The 6008-nt window shown below is 35.7% G+C and overlaps 1 pseudogene; it reads left to right on the top strand.

Annotated features, from left to right (window-relative positions):
• Positions 1 to 701: 701 nt before the first annotated feature.
• LOC130033881 (uncharacterized) lies at positions 702 to 841 on the top strand (annotated as a pseudogene).
• Positions 842 to 6008: the final 5167 nt, after the last annotated feature.

Here is a 6008-nt window from a genome sequence, read left to right as displayed (position 1 = left end):
ATGTTGTCGGAATGTGATGGGCTTCCCAGATTCTTATAGAACTGATAAAGCCCAATGAAGTTTGAGTGCAACTTCCTGCCTCAGTTTATCCTTGTTTCTATCCCTTAACTATCTATTGTCATGCTAGTAATACTTTATTTTTTCAAACCTTAAAATATCCAGGGCTGGAGCGATAGCACAGCAGGTAGGACGTTTGCCTTGCATGCAGCCAACATGGCCGGCGCGAGTTCGATTCCTCTGCCCCTCTCGGAGAGCCCCGCAATCTACCGAGAGTATCTCGCCCGCACGGCAGAGCCTGGCAAGCTCCCTGTGATGTATTCGATATGCCAAACACAGTAACAGCAAGTCTCATGATAGAGATGTTACTGGGCCCGCTCAAGCAAATCGATGAACAACAGGAGGACACTAAAATATCCAAGTCAAAAGATTATTGCACATGGTTTATTTTAAAACAACTCCCTTACCATAGAGTAATATAAGCTTACTTTCACTCAGAGGGAAAAAAAGGTAAAAAAAGTAAAGGCCCTCCCGTTGATCGTTGATTTGCTCGAGCAGAGACTTTGTTGTTACTGTGTTTGGCATATCGAATACTCTCGGTAGCTTGCCGGGCTCTCCGAGAGGGGCGGAGGAATTGAACTCGGGTCGGCCATGTTGGCCGCTTGTAAGACAAAGGCCCTACCCGCTGTGCTATCGCTCCAGCTATCGCTTCTTGGCCTTTTGGCTAAGATCAAGTGTAGTGTAGAGGGAAAAAATACTCAAAATTTATAGAAAGGCACCATATTAGTTTCATATGAACAAGTCAAAAATATATTTTCAAGTCAGATATTATGGGTCTCAGTTTGATTTTTACTCAATTTAACTTCTATGTGTCTCAGTTTCCTAATCCTTAGAATCATCTAATAATGGTCTCCTCACAAATGTGAAATAAAGCCATTTTTACAGTTTCTTTTTTTGTTATTTCTTTTGTTCTTGAAAATGCTCACTAACAGTATATTCTAGAGGAGGAATCACCTTATACATTTTCTCTGAAGAAGAGATAACAAAAAATAGAGGTACAAAAATTAAAAATGAAAGTGTAGAAATCTGAAAGGGATAAGAAAATTTATTTAATCCTGAAAGAATAATAAAGAACATTAAAGACTGGATTAGAGGCATGTTTCACCCCCATAGCAGGGGAGAAATTCAAATAATTAAAGATTTGTAACCATTTAATGGGCTGACTCTAAAAGTGACCAGCTTCCTTCAGAGGCTGTATTCTGCCAAATATTCACCTTCCAGGACAAAAAAAAAAATAGTCATTTAAAGAAGTGGGAATTTATTGAATGTTCCTTAAAATGGGATCTCAAAACACATTGAGTTTCAGTCATACAGTGTTTCACACCCATTTCTATACCAGCATACATTTCTCACCACGGATGTTGCTGGTTTCCCTCCCACCCCTCCTCCACACTTTCACCGCTAACTCCCAGGCAACCTCCACTGCAGACTTAAGACTGTCTCTTGTCCATACTTTGAAATACATCAGAGAACAAAAAGTGGAAAGGGGGAAATGGGGTAGGAGGGGAATAGTCAAAATTCAACTTCGTAATTGAGTGTTGCCCCATTCTAGTCCCACATATTGTGTGCCTTATATAATTTATCTGAAGTAATCTTCATAAAAAATCTCATGAATTTAGTATTATTATCTATATTCACACTTGAAGACATTAAGTTATGCTGTCGAGTAAAGTGCTCAAGCTCATTTAGTCAGAGTGCAAACTCAGCTTAGATGTTGACTGCCTCCCTGATGTTTTCAAGGCATTGCCTCACCTCTTCTCTGTCCCAGATTCAGGATAAAGAGAATTGTTCACTTAGGTTTTTGGTGTGCCATAGCTAAAGAGAACTATCTGCCCTAGAATCATGTCACTGCAGGTAGCTTTTACTGTGACACAGAACTTGTTCTTCAAAGAAGAAATGCTCCATGTTTTCTTACAAAGATTTTCTTTAATGAATATGCCTTTTTGTCTCACTAGGTTGTCAATTCCTTTCTGATTTTTCATTCCATGTTTACTGTAAAGAATAAAATCTTTCATCTCCCCTGAATTTACTTAGTCATTTCGAGGAGAAACTGGCTGATAAATCATCTAATCTCTACATAGACGAACAAAACTTCTCCTAATTCAAGGAAAAATACTCTAAAATTACTATTTTTAGCAAACAGAAATTAGTTCTCAGGGCTATTCTAAAGAAATTCCGGACATAAATGAGAGGACACAAGGCATTTCCAATCATTAAAGGGGGGGCCGTCATTACCCAAATGGTTTATGGTAGTAATGAAAACCAAAAAAAATAAATAAATATTTGGCATTTTACAGATAACATTTGGGAAAATAAAAGTTTGAGGGTGAGAAGGGAAAAAAAGAATGAACTGCAGATTCCTTAGATAATAATAAAGGTTAATTTGCTGAACCGTCAGTAATCATTTAATTTATAGTTCATTTTTATAACAATTATGTTCCATTCAAAAATGCATCCTAAGAAGAGATTTCCTTGACCCTATTTAAAAAGGCATTTATATATATCCTGTCTCTTACAATTAAGAAATTTACTGGGAATTGTGAATTTATAAATTCACAACATTTTAGTTAAACTTTTTCCTCATTTGGTCATAGACAAATTCCCCAAAAGAATATTAACTTATGAAATAGAAACTATATTTTGTTTGCTTTGATTTATAATTCTTAAAAATAGGTCTAGGATAAATAGGATCACAACTTACTTATTATTTTTACATAAATGAGTGATTATAGGGCAAGAGAGATAGTACAATGGGCAAGGTATTGCTTTGCCTATTACTAATCCAGATTTGATCGCCATCCAAATTTGGTCCAAGGTCTTTGAGCACTGACAGAGTGACTCCTGAGCACAGATTCAAGAGGAAGGCCAGAGTACCACTGGTTTAGCTCACAAAATAATACAAAAAAAAAAAGATTAAGTTTATTGTACACCACCATACTGCAACATAAACATATTTATTCAACATTGATCTTTTAAAATATTACATGTACTCAGAAAATAAACCTAGGTAATTTTAGTTGCATTCAAAATTATTATACACACTCAAATATAAATTACTTCTTAAAAAAATATAAGCGTCAATTATCTTATAAAATAGATTATCTATTATAAGTATACAGAAGGTGTTGAAGGTAAAACAATTCATATGAATGAAGGACACAACACTTGGCAGTGGTCAGGACTTATCCTGCTCATGTGTTTACACATCACCTGTGATGGTTCTTGGAGAATTACTTGTGGTACCAAAGATCAAGGACTGGAGCACAGCGGGTAGCGTATTTGACTTGCATGCAGCCCATGCAGGCTCAATTCCTTCACCCCTCTTGGAGAGTCTGGCAAGATATTGAGAGTATCCTGCCTGCATGGCAAAACCTATTCAATATGCCAAAAACAGTAACAAGTCTCACAATGGAGATGTTACTGGTGCTGGCTTGAGCAAATTGATGAACAATGGTAGGATAGTGCTACAGTGGTACAATGCTACCAAAGATCAAATTTGGGTCAGCAGCTTGCAAAGCAAGTATTTTCTCTTTAGTGTTATAATGATCATATTTACAATTACTATAAATGGGATGCATAAGAACTGACAGGATCAAAAAACAGAAAAAATAACATGATTTTCTTCAAGAAGATATCTTGGAGAAATCTCTTTGATACTATGGTGGTTTTTTTAACACCAGGGGATATTTTAGATTACAACTATAAAAGTATGGAATTGTAGTACTATTTTTGCATAACATTTTGAACTTGATTCTATGATACATACCATATTCTTATTGATATAAGTTCTGTGCTCTGCAAATCAAAAACACAAAGCATATTTCAGTGCTTTGTCAAGAATCTGAACACAAGGTCATGTTCATTTTCAGTCCATGCTCACATGAAATGTATTATAACAATGGTCGTTGGTCTATGTTCTCCCTTGTTACTCCTGAGTGCATTAGTTATATTGATGTGAATCTCCTACTTCATAATGTCTTAGACTCTAATTATTGTCCTCATTATTTCAGTGCAACCATGCAAATTAGTACAAGCTACAAATCTGAGATTTAAAAGAAACAAGGCCAAACCCCAAGAAGATATTGGTCATAAGCATTAGAATTTTAACAAGAAATGGAAGTATAGTTCTTTTTTTGTATACCTTTAGATGTTATGGCTCAATGGTTTCGGTTCTATTAACCCTGGATAGAAATGGCAATGGTAAGAAAGGAGCTTTGCAGCTTCTTCATCGTAACTATTGGGAAGATCCATGAAGAAATACATTGCCCAAACACACTGAGTATTAAAAAAATGCTAGACATTTTGTCAAAGGTACTGTTTCAGAATGCCTGCTACAGACAACACACCATCATCAGAAGATTCTTGCATCCCACATATGGGTAGCATAGACAAAAAAGAATTGGATTAAGAACAGCTGACCTGAAATTCATATGTTATTCACTTCTATGTCATGGGCCCTTATGTAGGATTAACTTATAATATCTTAACTATAATATATTCTTCTGTGATGTTCTTCTGGTAAGAATGACATGGTGTAAAAATGTAGAAATATTCAGCATGGAGTTTAGCAACTAGATTTCATCAATATTGGATGTTTTGAAAGTACATGTTATGGGCTGGAGCTATAGCACAGTGGGTAGGGCATTTGCCTTGCATGTGTCTGACTGGGGTTCGATTCCCAGCATCCTATATGGTTCCCTAAGCAATACCAGGAGTAATTCCCGAGTACAGAGCCAGGATTAGTCCCTGTGCATCATCAGGTGTGACCCAAAAAGCAATTAAAAAAAAGGTACGTATTACTTGAACGTACATGTTAATACATGTAAATATATGTAAAATATATGTATATTGAGGTTTTCAAACAGTAGATTTCAAATGACAGGAGATATAGTATGAACTCTTCATGTGGTGGTTAGGAATCATCAGAGTATCCTTTATGATTTTGGGGAATCAGTTTTGTGGTTATAGTTCAAGTATTTGCAGTAACATCATTTTGATGCTATGTCTCAAAGTAATAAAAATGTTTCCTCTAATAAAACCTGCAAATAACAATTAAAATATAATATCTTTAAGCACCAGGATTACACATTATGCTTCTTTTGTGGTGGGATATGATTCTTCATCATGTAGCAGAGGATTGTAATTTTTAATGGTCATTCACTGAACTTCATTTAATTCAGAGAATAAAACAAGAGTAATCACTAATAAACAGTACTATATATGTTTTTCTGATTTACAAATGATTGACAATTTCTTGTACTAACAGTCAATAGAGGCTCTGTTACCTGCAAAAGTAAATCAATTATTACTCTTAGTAACAAACCAAGAATTTTTCTTCATGCTGTTGTGTGTGCACTGTGGGCCAGTTGAAGTCCTGCTTCTCATCTGTTTGTCCTAGGATCCAAGCAGATGAAGTGGTCCTTTCTAAAATGTTGCCAGAATTATAGCAGTGACAATAGTGAAAGTACAGGAGAAGTTTTCAAAATTTTTGTCCTGATGCATCGTAGGAAGCTCTGTGTACATTTTCAGTGACTGAGGAAATTGTGTGGACTCTTCTGATGTTTAATCATTAGTTGGAATGGTCACAGATAGTTACATGACTAAATATAAAGTTATGGGGAAATACAGTGTAACCTGTTTGCACCTAGGTAACACTTATTTAGAGAAGGGAACTAATATTTTGTGCAACAGCAGTACTATGTAGTTAGTAAAACAAAACAAAACAAAATCCTCTGAAAACCAAAGTTCAAAAACATGAATTCCGAAAAAGATTGTGTCAAATGAGCATATTTTTCTTTTTTATCACTATCACAATCACCCTGTTGTTCGCCGATTGCCTCGAGCAGGCCCCAATAACATCTCCTTTGTCCTAACCCTGAGATTTTAAAAAGTGCCATATTCAAGGCTCTTTCAGTGTTAGGAGAATGAGACCCATCATTGTTACTGGTATT

The sequence above is a fragment of the Sorex fumeus genome, unplaced genomic scaffold, assembly GCF_029834395.1.
Source record: "Sorex fumeus unplaced genomic scaffold, SorFum_2.1 ptg000054l, whole genome shotgun sequence".
In the NCBI taxonomy this organism is placed as follows: Eukaryota; Metazoa; Chordata; class Mammalia; order Eulipotyphla; family Soricidae; genus Sorex; species Sorex fumeus.
The sequence above is the reverse complement of the archived record's forward strand: the minus strand, read 5'-3'. Positions and strand labels throughout refer to the sequence as shown.